The sequence below is a fragment of the Carassius gibelio genome, chromosome A13, assembly GCF_023724105.1.
Source record: "Carassius gibelio isolate Cgi1373 ecotype wild population from Czech Republic chromosome A13, carGib1.2-hapl.c, whole genome shotgun sequence".
NCBI lineage: Eukaryota > Metazoa > Chordata > Actinopteri > Cypriniformes > Cyprinidae > Carassius > Carassius gibelio.
Window position 1 is genome coordinate 3,879,605 of NC_068383.1, and position 12,253 is coordinate 3,891,857.

The window sequence follows — 12,253 nt, forward strand, 5'->3', positions numbered from 1 at the left end:
ACACAAAAACCTATCAAGCCACTCCTCAACATCGTAATTTCCTTTTAAGGAGAAACTTTTTTAAGTAAACATGTACATACAGACCCGCACGTGGATTATATATTTTTAATTTATTTAGCTTCACATTACAAAGCTTGAATGAAATGTGTTCATATTCCACTTTTGGATTATTGGAGATGTTTACAGCTTTGTGTTTGTTGTTTCCCTACGTTCTTAGATAAAAAATAATTTAGTTCACTAAAAATGTAAATTCTGTCAATTTCTTAACCTAATGTCATTTCAAACATTGTTTCTCTCTCTCTCTCTATGGAATAAGCACTAAAAAAATCTCCCATATGCTTTTTTTCTAAATTTGCAGATCTACTGAACTCATTTGATAGCTGTAAGACACAGGCTGCCTTTAAGTCGCTATTCGCTGAAAATGTATTGCCATTCATACTGGCTCTCTGCAACGTTGCCCTCAATGACCTCAAACTTGGTGTTGATAATAATTAAAACCATTGAGAACTGAGCATCAGTAATAACTGAGCAGCAAATTGACATATTTTGATGATTTCCAAAGAATCATGTTGCACTGAAGACTGGAGTAATGATGCAGAACAAAGAAATAAATAACATTTTAAAATATATTAAAATAGAAAAGTTATTTTAAACTATAATATTTCACAATATTCTGTTTTTTTTACTGTATTTTTGATCAAATAAGTGCAGCTTTGGTGAGAATGAGTGACTTCTTGCAAATCCTTAAAAAAAAAATATTTTGGCCACCATTATGTGAAGACAAGGGGTCATATGATGTTGCTAAAATGAACATTAATTTGTGTATTTGTTGTAATGAAATGTATTTATGCTGTTTAAGGTAAAAAAAAAAAAATATATATATATATATATATTGTATATATATATATTATTTTCCACATACTGTACTTTATTGTTTCTCCTCTATGCCCTGATTTCTGAAACACAATGATTTTTAAAAGCTCATCGTTCTGAAAAGCGAGGTGTGCTCTGATTGGCCAGCTATCCAGTGCGTTGTGATTGGCTGAATATCTCAAGCGTTGCATATCGTGCCACTTAAATAGAAAATCCTGTCTGCATTTGTGATCAGAGAAATGACAAACAACAAGCTCTACTCTACACTGCTCAAAACTCACATTGAATCATCAGTGGCAACTCCTTTACTTATGTAAACATATGTTCAAACTGTGATTTAGTACAGCCGGCCTTGTAGTACACTCTCCCAGGATCAGGAAACAGTAAAAATTACATAAAATAAAATGTGCTGCACACATCTGAATATTTGGGTTGAACTGTTTTGGAACAGTGTTGTAAATACAACTTAAAGGGGTCATATGATGCAAAGTCAAGTTTTCCTTTCTATTTGGAGTGTTACAAGGTGATTGTGCATAGATAAACCAAAGAGATATTCCTTATCAAAGTTAAGACTCCGCCACACCCTTCTGAAATGGCTCGTTCAAACATGCTCCACATCTACATCACTGCGTGGAAATATTTGCGTAATGCTGCCTAAATGGTCATGCAGTTGAAGCAGTTATGTCAGGGAGATGCTGTGTGTATCTAGACAAAAGCAAAAGTACTTTATTTGGCCTTCAGAAAGTAGATGCATTTTGTAATCTTTAAGATTACTTACAACAGAACTGCAATGCATTTTATGGACAATGGTGAACCTAGGAGAGGAGGTCATTCTGACTTTGCTACGACAATTTGGTGCTTCTGAATCAGCTACTGTAAGTATGTTTTGTTATTAGTTTAAGCATTTTCTATTGAATGTTCAAATGAGGAGTTTTGCATTTTGTGTGAGTGAGAGAGTCACATCACAGTTTTAACCGTGGCTTGTGTACTGCAAAAACATACGAGCTTCATCACTGTGTCTGTCACATAACTCTGTTCCCCTTTCGGGCTTTAACTAATGGTAAAACTAAGGAAATTACTACTGTCTTTACATTTATTTTGAAAGATGAAGCTGACGCTTATGGAAAGGGGCGTTACAGTGCTTGCGGTGTTCAGCCAATCACAATGCATTGGGTCAGCTAGCCAATCAGAGCAGACTGTGCTTGACGGAAGGAGGGACTTTATAGAAAACAACGAGTTTGAGAGAGGCGGGGCCTACAATAATGTACAGTATTTGAAAAATAATGTGTTATTTGAACATTAAAGCATGCCAATATTTTGTAACACCAAATACTCAAAATACACAAAATAATTAACTTAAAAAAAGCATCATATAACCCCTTTAACCACACATTTTTAGTCATGTCCTATTTTGAAAGGCCAAACAAAGTATCTGTGCTTTCGCAAGTAAACACAAAGTGGCTTTACAACATGGCGGCAGCAGTGGCAGCAACAGTAAAGTTGATAACTCAATCCATCTGCAAACAGCATTTCTGTAACTGTATCTGGAACAGATACTTGTTTTATTTATTTTTTTATGCTGAATCCACACTGACTACACCATTAAAGGGATCATGAACAGAGAAATAAAAATGCCCTTGATCTTTTGACAAAGAAAATATCATAGCACTATAAAAACATCCTGTAAGTTTTACAGCTCAAAACTCTCTCGTAAAAACAGATTTTAAACTGACGTGTGCCAAAGTATGGTGACCCATACACAGAATTTGTGCTCTGCATTTAACCCATCCAAATGCGTGCACACACACCGTGAACACACACCTGGAGGAGTGAGCAGCTATATTGGGAGCAGTTGGGGGTTCAGTGCCTTGCTCAAGGGTCTCACCTCAATCGTGGTATTGTGGGTGGAAGAGAGCCCTGTTAATTCACTCCGCCCACCTACAAATTCCTGCCGGACCTGAAAATCGAACCCGAAACCCACCCCTTTAACCATTAGGCCATAAAATAAACAAGAGTAACAAAACAGTACTTCATCAAACAAGGCTGAGTCCACATGGTATATATTAAGGTGGGCTAAACTGGTTAAATTACACACATCTGGAAATGATGAGGCATGATAGTCTGGCAAAGTTTAATGAGAATTGTAGTCCAAAACAAAAGGCAATCATCTGGGAAGAGTGCCCTCTGGTGGCTCTCATGGACACATGGGTTAACGGCTGTGACAGACAGATTGTTGAATGTGCCATTTTATGTCTTAATAGTGTGACTTAACCTCACCTCCGCAGAAGATTAACACCATCTTCGACATCACTGCCTGCTTTATTCATTATTTTATTCACTTAGCTCAGGTTCAGATGTCCTGCGTGGATGTGTACAGTGTTGGTTCAAAAAAACTTGGCTAATTTTTTTCATTATACATTATGCTTTTATACAATATTATTTATATTGTTATTTCTTAAGGGGTGGGTCACCAATTTAATTCTGAAAGGGTCAATTCGATATTTTAGTTTAAGGAGATTTTTGTTTAGTTTTGTAAAGAAAAACCAGTTGTGAACCACTGTTTCTGACACATATTCTACAATCTTGAACGATTTCATAAACCAGAGGAATCTCAATAGGCATTTTATTACTTGACATGTTGTGTTTCGTTAAGAAGTAAATGAATAGTTGACCCAAAAATAAAAATTTGGCTGAATTTACATAGCAGATTTACATAGACAGGGCCAACATGTAAACTTACCACAGTTCATTGTATTTTATTTTGTGTGTGTCGTTTAGGGCCATTCTGAATGGGAATCAAATACAGCAGATGTTCTAATATCTATATACCATTGTTCTTATGAAATGATGCAGTTTCATGATTAAAAACTCATCAAGGACTGATTAAAAATCACAATTTCTTCATCTGATAAAAGAGCTTAATTTGAGAGAAATTAGAAGTTCCTACATATAAACAAAACACATTCAGTATGGTACTCCAATTTCACCTCTTTTGCCCGTTCACACATACAGTATTGTGTTGCTCTTTTTCCAAAGAAATTTCTCAGGAAGTTCCAGGCACACAAACTGAGCTACTGAGAGCTTACAGCTGTTAAACTCTCTACTCTCTTTTCCAAAGAAATCACAAATTTATCGAGTTAGGATGGTCCAGTGGCCAATATATATATTTTTAAACAAGTAAAGCTAACATTCTTTTACAATTTAATTGGTGCAGCTCCCTGTGGGACATACTCCCCCACATTTTGGATATTTACTTTTCAACCTAATGCTTTATTTTGTCTCATCACAAAAGTTTCTCACATACAAGTTTAAGTGTTGTCGTATTGTGAGGCTGTCAGCTGTCACGCTTTCTAGTAAAATAAAGAAGGCCTTTGAAGGGGCAGTATATAATATTGACAGCTAATGGATAAAATGGGTACTGTATTTGAAATTCTAAATAATGGAGAGAGTTGTTTCTCCCGCCGGCTCTTCCTCAGATGCTCACATGTGTTGCTAGATTGAAAACAGGTAACAGGAATAAGCACAACTGACAATGAAAGGTGACAAGACTTACGACTGTAATTTGTTTTGATTTGTCTGTGTTTTGATACTGGTCGTGAAACCATTTGCAGCGGAGGAATCACATAAACCCCCCCAAAACAACATATGTTTAAAATTATGGTCACTGAGAAGTTCTGAAGAAATTTATCTGGAAGTTTCAGACTAAATGAGACTGATTTCCTCAGTTCAACAAAGCTGAGATGCCTGCTGATCATATGTCCTTCAGTCTTTTCTGTTTTCCAAAGAAGTTTAGAGTATTCCAGAAGCCAGAATTAGACTTTACTGCTCAGTTGCAGAACATGAATGGGTCAAGTTGATGGTTAGTCCCAGTGCTGGTTTTTAATGTGTAATAAGGAGAGATCATGTGTGGATTAACAGGGCATTGAGTTTTCTCAGTACATACAGATACAGGTGCATCTCAATAAATTAGAATATTGTGAAAAAGTTAATTTATTTCAGTAATTCAACTCAAATTGTGAAACTCGTGTATTAAATAAATTCAATGCATACAAGTTTTGTTTCTTTTAATTGTGATGATTTTGGCTCACATTAGAAAAAAAAAAAAAAACACCAATTCACTATCGTAACAACTTAGAATATGGTGACATGGCAATCAGCTTATCAACTCAAAACACCTGCAAAGGTTTCACCCCTTGGTGCAGACTGTAGTGCATTGACATCACGTACCTATTACAGGTATGTGTTTACCGTGCATGCGAAAAGTGACATAAGGTATGTCTATAATGCATGCAAAGGAGCATGGTGACAGCACATGCATTTGTAATTTGCATTGCACGATGACGTTAGTTGTTTGCGTCGTGCATGACGTGACACGTCGTTAAAATGCATGCGCATACTTAACAGAATAGTACTCTAATAAAATGTTAAAGTAATAAAGAACATTAAGATGGAAAAAAACAAGGGAAAATTGTAACCCATGTTTCATCTGAGGTAAAATTATATGGAGTTTACAATTTACAATATATTAACATTCTGTTGCACTTTACTTCACTGTGTATGCTGTAATAATAGACTTTAATGGCACTTCATATATTTCTTAAGCTAGTCAACATTAAAACATATAAAGAACAGTTGTCTGCTCTAGTGGTGTAGATGGTAAAACGCGTGTTGTTCACAATTTGATGGGATCGACCCAGCTTTGAATCTGCTTTTAGACTAAGTTTTTTCTCCCTTTTCAAATCTCAGATCACACCTGAAAATAATTTATTTTCAATCAAAATTAAGGAAATAAGGGCTTTATTGTCCCAATAAGGTAGCATCCATTTAACAATTTGAATGAAAATGATAATTTACATACTGTTTTATGATGTACTACAGTCCTGAGCTGCAGATAATTGCGACTATTTGCAATAAGAAGTATAAATAGCAGAAAATTCTGCTATTTTAACAGTGTAAATATAATATATAGCTATTTGCACTTGCAAATAGCCACTGCCTTTCTTATTTAACTTTTTCCTCTGCCATGGTTGTTGTTTATTTATTTATTAACTCTAATTTTGGCCATTTTTCTTTTGCTTTGGCAATTCTGCTTCTGAGATATTTAAGCCAATAAAGTAGTTTCAAGTTCAACTGACTACATAGCCTACAGGATATTTTCAGTGTCTGCTTCCCATTTTATGCATGGTACCTCCTAAAAAACTAAACTGATAACAGTGATCTTTTCTTATTATTTCAAAGAGCAAAACAGAAAATATAATTTTACTGTATATACAACTATAGATTAAGACTATTGACATTACACAGGAAAAAATAATAATAATCTACTCGTTCTGCAATTCATCTCCATCACTGATAAAACAATCAGCTGAGCAGTAGCCATTCAGATTTTTTGAATGAATAAAACCCATGCAGGACTCCCCTCCAGCCATTCCCCACATACCCAGGTGAGCAGTCTTTAAATATCTCACTGCACTGTAGGCACTGGGTCAGAGAACATGGCACCTGGCACACGGAAACCCTGGTTGTATGTGCAGAAAATGCACTCCAGTTCATGGCACCTAATTTACATAAAACAACAAACAATATTAAAGCAATATTAAATAATTTTGAAGAAAGGTAGAAGAGCCATAGAAGGAAAATATTTTATATATTATAGGATGGTGTTAGAAAGTGTTATTTGCTTTGTCTGTAGAGTACCTAGATATTTAATTTATAACCAGCATTAACTTCAACTAAATTAATAAAGTTTGTCAAGCCAAAATTTATGTTAGATTGGCATAGCTTGAAAGTTTGAAGTATTTTCAATTGAAAAAAATTACACTTGGCAATACAGCCTATCAGAGAAAACACAGATAGTTGAGAGGAGACAGACAGAGAGATGAAAAGAAACAGACACTTATACTTTTTACAGTACTTAATACATGTTAAGGAGTTAAAGAACTATCTAGCCACATGAAGTGGGCCTATTTTCTGAATTTCTTCACACTGACAATGTCCCTAAAATGTCATATGAAGTCACATGATGTTATGATCCAGATGGGGATCGAACTCAGGTATGTATTGTGTATAACCTTGGCACTAACCACTACTCCACTGAAGCAGGTATCCCAAATGCAGAGGAAATAACCAAGAGGCTCAGAGTCTGACTCCTAAAGATCTTTACTCAAAACAAAACAAAAACTCTGTCCTTAAATGTCAGACAAGAGAGAAATCCAAAGCAACACTCAACAGAAGACAGCTAATTCTCTAACCAAAAATCCTTGGCAGCATCAAACTCAAAAAGACTTTAGGACTGAACAAGAACAATAGTCAGTGAGGCATTTAAATAGGGTGTGCAATTAGCAAAGAATCAATACAGGTGTGCTACAAGTCTCTAATAAAGAGGTGATCTGGGGTTGAAAGTACGCCATCCAGTGGTGAAACCAGGCAGAACATTACAGAACCCCCTCTTTTAGGAACGGCTCCTGACGTTCCCAACAGCTGGGGTCGGGTGGAGCCGAATGAAGTCCTTAATAAGACTCTTGTCCAGTATGTGGCGAGCAGGGACCCAAGACCGCTCCTCTGGCCCAAATCCCTCCCAGTCCACAAGGTATTGACGTCTTCCACGAACCAGCCGAGAGTCCAGTAGCCGCCGGACAGTGTATGCCGGCTGGCCATCGATGATGCATGGTGCTGGGGGTGGCCTGGTGGCAGGAAACAGAGGGCTGTATTTAACAGGCTTTAAACGTGAAACATGAAAGGTGGGATGAACACGTAAGGACTTGGGTAGCAGAAGACGGTAGGAAACAGGATTTACTTTCCTTATAACCTTGAATGGTCCTATGAACCTTGGAGCCAATTTTTTTGACTCCACTTTGAGGGGAAGGTCCTTGCTTGAAAGCCAGACTTTCTGCCCTGGACGCAGAATTGGTGCTGGTCTGCGCCGACGGTTGGCCCGTTGCTGTTGTAGCCGTGAAGTCTTAAGAAGCGCAGCCCGGGCCCTCCTCCATACCCTGCGACAGCGTTGAACCAGATGTTGGGCAGCTGGGACTCCAACCTCAGACTCCTGCTCAGAAAACAGAGGAGGTTGAAACCCATATTGACACTCAAAAGGTGACATACCCGTTGAGGAATGGCGAAGAGTATTGTGTGCGAATTCCGCCCAAATTAGGTGTTTACTCCAGGACGTTGGGTTGGATGAGACCAGGCATCTCAAAGTTGTCTCAATTTGTTGATTAGTTCGTTCAGTCTGTCCATTAGACTGGGGATGAAACCCTGATGACAGACTGGCTGTAGCTCCAATCAGCTGGCAGAAGGCCTTCCAGAACCTGGAAGCAAACTGGGGACCACGGTCTGATACAACATCTTGGGGAAAACCATGCAACCTAAACACATGCTGCAAAACAATCTCAGCAGTTTGTGGAGCTGAAGGAAGTTTTGGGAGTGGTACAAGGTGGCAAGCCTTTGAAAATCTATCCACCACTACCAGGATCACTTTGTTACCTTGTGAAGGTGGTAGGCCAGTTACAAAGTCCATAGAAATATGTGACCATGGCCGAGCAGGAACAGGGAGGGGTAGCAGGAGACCTTGTGGGCGGGATCTGGAATCCTTATGCTGAGCACAAATTGAGCAGGCAGCCACATAGGCTCTGATGTCTTCAGCCATCCTAGGCCACCAGAAACGTCTGCCAATGAACTCTAGGGTCCTACTAGATCCTGGGTGGCATGTAATTGATGAGGAGTGTCCCCACTGCAAAACATCAGACCGCACTGCTTTAGGTACAAATAGACGGCCTGGAGGTCCATTACCTGGGTCAGCCTCCTGCTGCTGTGCCTCTCTGACGATGGACTCTATTCCCCATCTGACTGGTGCCACAATCTTGGAGGGGGGAATGATCTTTACAGGGCTTGAGGTCATGTTGGGTGGGTCAAACTGCCTGGAAAGAGCATCAGGCTTTTGATTCTTTGATCCTGGTCGATAGGAGAGAACAAAATCAAAGCGGTTAAAGAATAAAGCCCATCGGGCCTGGCGAGAGTTAAGTCTCTTGGCTTCTTGGATATAGGCTAGATTCTTGTGATCGGTCCATACTACAAAGCAGTGTTTGGCTCCCTCCAACCAGTGCCTCCATTCCTCCAGTGCTAGTTTGACAGCTAACAACTCCCTGTTACCAATATCATAATTTCTTTCCGCAGATGAGAGCTTGTGTGAAAAGAAAGCACATGGATGTAACCTGTTGTCTTTTATGGCTCGCTGGGAAAGTACAGCTCCTACTCCTATCTCTGAAGCGTCCACCTCCACTATGAAGGGTAACTCAGGGTCTGGAATGGTAAGTATGGGTGCTGAGGTGAATCGGTCTTTAAGTTTGCAGAAAGCCTTTTCAGCCTCATCTGTCCACTGAAAACCCTTAACACTCTTCTTAGTTAGAGCCGTAAGTGGAGCAGCAATTGCACTGAAATTTCGAATGAACTTTCGATAGAAATTGGAAAAGCCAAGAAAACGTTGTACCTGCTTGGCGGAGGTGGGCTGAGGCCAATCTCTAACTGCTTGGGTCTTTGCAGGGTCCATCTGGATATGACCTTTAGACACAATGAAACCCAAAAAGGAAACCTTTTGAACATGAAACTCACTCTTCTCCAGTTTGACAAAGAGATGGTTTCTCAGGAGTTGCTGAAGGACCAGGCGAACATGCTGCACGTGTTCCTGTGGGTTCTTGGAAAAGATAAGAATGTCATCCAAGTATACAAATACAAATCTGTTTAGCATGTCTCTTAGCACATCATTAATCAATGTCTGAAATACCGCAGGAGCATTTACCAAACCAAAAGGCATAACTTGATACTCATAATGGCCAGTGGGTGTATTAAAAGCAGTCTTCCATTCATCACCAGTACGGATGCGGACCAGATGATATGCGTTGCGAAGGTCCAGTTTAGTAAATATAGTAGCCCCCTGGAGTAACTCAAAGGCAGTAGACATCAATGGAAGAGGATAACGGTTCTTTATGGTAATCTTATTAAGGCCCCTGTAATCTATACAAGGTCGGAGACCACCATCCTTCTTAGCAACAAAAAAGAAACCAGCTCCAGCTGGTGATGTTGAAGAGCGAATAAAGCCAGATGCCAGAGACTCCTGTATGTAATCCTCCATGGCCTTTCTCTCTAGTGCCGAAAGGGAAAACAATCTTCCTCTAGGGGGGCACGTACCAGGCAACAAGTCTATGGAACAATCGTACGGTCTGTGAGGTGGCAAAGACAAAGCCTTCTTTTTACTGAATACCTCTAACAGGTCTGCATAGTCTAGGGGAACACATGAAAACTCTGGAGAAGTCCTTGGTAACTGTAGAGCAGACATTAACCGGCTGGGGGTAGCCTGAAGTAACTCGGGAGAAACAGAAATTCCAAGAGATGAGGCAGAGAGACACTTATCACAGTCAGGCCCCCATTTGAGAATGTTACTGGAGGGCCAGTCTATCTGGGGATTATGAAGGACTAGCCAAGGGAACCCCAGGATTAAAGGGAATTCGGGTGACTTGATTACATAAAACTGTATAGTTTCTAGGTGACCCCCAATCCGGAGATATAAAGGAATAGAGCGCAGACTCACCTGTCCAGACCCCAGAGGCCTCCCATCCAGTGCAGTGATAGTCAGGGGGTCATCAAGGTTGGTGAGAGGTACTTTAAGACGTTTGGCGACTTCCAAATCCATAAAGTTACCAGCTGCCCCAGAGTCTATGAATGCCTTTAGAGGATGTAACTGATCTTTCCATAAAAGATGAGTATTCAAGAGAGCCCCAGAAGAAATTGAGTGGGGAGAGGTTGCTTTTCTCGTCACAGTCCTCCCTTCCCTGGACGAGAGTTGGCTTTTCCCGAGAGAATTGGGCAGGAAGCTCGAAAATGGCCAGACTCACCACAATACAGGCAGCACCTCTCTTTCATCCTGCGGTCCCGCTCGGAACGGGTGAGCCGTGACCGGCCCAACTGCATTGGTTCCTCAGTGCATGTTACATACGTGGCAGGGAGGTCAGGAGTCATGAGGGGTGCCAAGGATCTTTGACTGGGGACATTTCTAGAAGTTTCAGTGCGCTCTCTACGCCTCTCTCTAAGGCGATTGTCCAGTCTAATGGCCATATCAATCAGGGATTCTAGGTCTGTCACAGGGTCCCGGGCTGCCAATTCGTCCTTAATATCATCAGCCAGCGCCCGAGTGAATGCCACAGTAAGTGCCTCTTGGTTCCAGCCACTCTCCATAGCTAGAGTTCGAAATTCCACAGCTAGTTCAGCAACACTTTGAGAACCCTGGGTCAACTGAAGTAGGCGGCTAGCAGCCTCACGTCCACACACAGGATGATCAAACACTCGCCTCATCTCCTCCATAAAGCGCCTGTAATCTGAACAAACTACTGGTTGTGGAGACTGCTCCCACAAGGCAGTTGCCCAGGCAAGGGCTTTCCCAGATAAAAGAGTAATAATATAAGCCACTTTACTACGTGCTGTTGGGAATCTATTAGGCTGCAATTCAAAGTTCAAAGAGCACTGGGTGAGGAAGCCCTTACATCTGCCGGGGCTTCCATCATACCTTTCAGGATGAGGAAGGTGGACATCTGAACCTTGCACTGCAGTGATAGGAGGTGCTGGTGGGACCTGGGGTTGAGACTCAGCCTCCTGCTGTGGGTTTGAAAGAGACTGAAGATGATGTAGGATTTCCGTGATTGCCTGACCCAGCTTTGAAACTGCCACCTCTTGTTGTGCAAGTACTTGTTCATGTCGTTCCATGGTGGCTGCCTGGCTTGAAACAGCAGCAAGGATGCGCTCTGCATTTGATAAAGGTTGGTTCTCCTCTGCTGGGCTTGTATCCAGGGTTCAGTCCTACTGTTATGATCCAGATGGGGATCGAACTCAGGTATGTATTGTGTATAACCTTGGCACTAACCACTACTCCACTGAAGCAGGTATCCCAAATGCAGAGGAAATAACCAAGAGGCTCAGAGTCTGACTCCTAAAGATCTTTACTCAAAACAAAACAAAAACTCTGTCCTTAAATGTCAGACAAGAGAGAAATCCAAAGCAACACTCAACAGAAGACAGCTAATTCTCTAACCAAAAATCCTTGGCAGCATCAAACTCAAAAAGACTTTAGGACTGAACAAGAACAATAGTCAGTGAGGCATTTAAATAGGGTGTGCAATTAGCAAAGAATCAATACAGGTGTGCTACAAGTCTCTAATAAAGAGGTGATCTGGGGTTGAAAGTACGCCATCCAGTGGTGAAACCAGGCAGAACATTACACATGAAGGTAAATTTAATAGGTAACATTTTACAATAAGGTGTCATTGGTAAACACTAGTTAATGTATTAATTAACATGAACAAACAATGAACAATTCACTTCTTCTTCTTCTTCT

At 40.4% G+C, this 12,253-nt stretch overlaps 1 protein-coding gene and 1 long non-coding RNA gene across 2 annotated transcripts in view; both read right to left on the reverse strand.

Moving 5' to 3' along the window:
- Positions 1 to 12,253, reverse strand: part of LOC128025903 (collagen alpha-6(VI) chain-like) — a 168,344-nt gene that overhangs the window by 63,984 nt on the left and 92,107 nt on the right. The gene's annotated exons all lie outside the window — the stretch shown is intronic.
- On the reverse strand, positions 8,125 to 9,473 carry LOC128025911 (uncharacterized). Its single transcript, XR_008186284.1, has 3 exons — positions 9,359 to 9,473; positions 8,356 to 8,823; positions 8,125 to 8,248 (listed from the first exon to the last, which is right to left on the reverse strand). It is a non-coding gene; the product is annotated as an uncharacterized LOC128025911 (long non-coding RNA).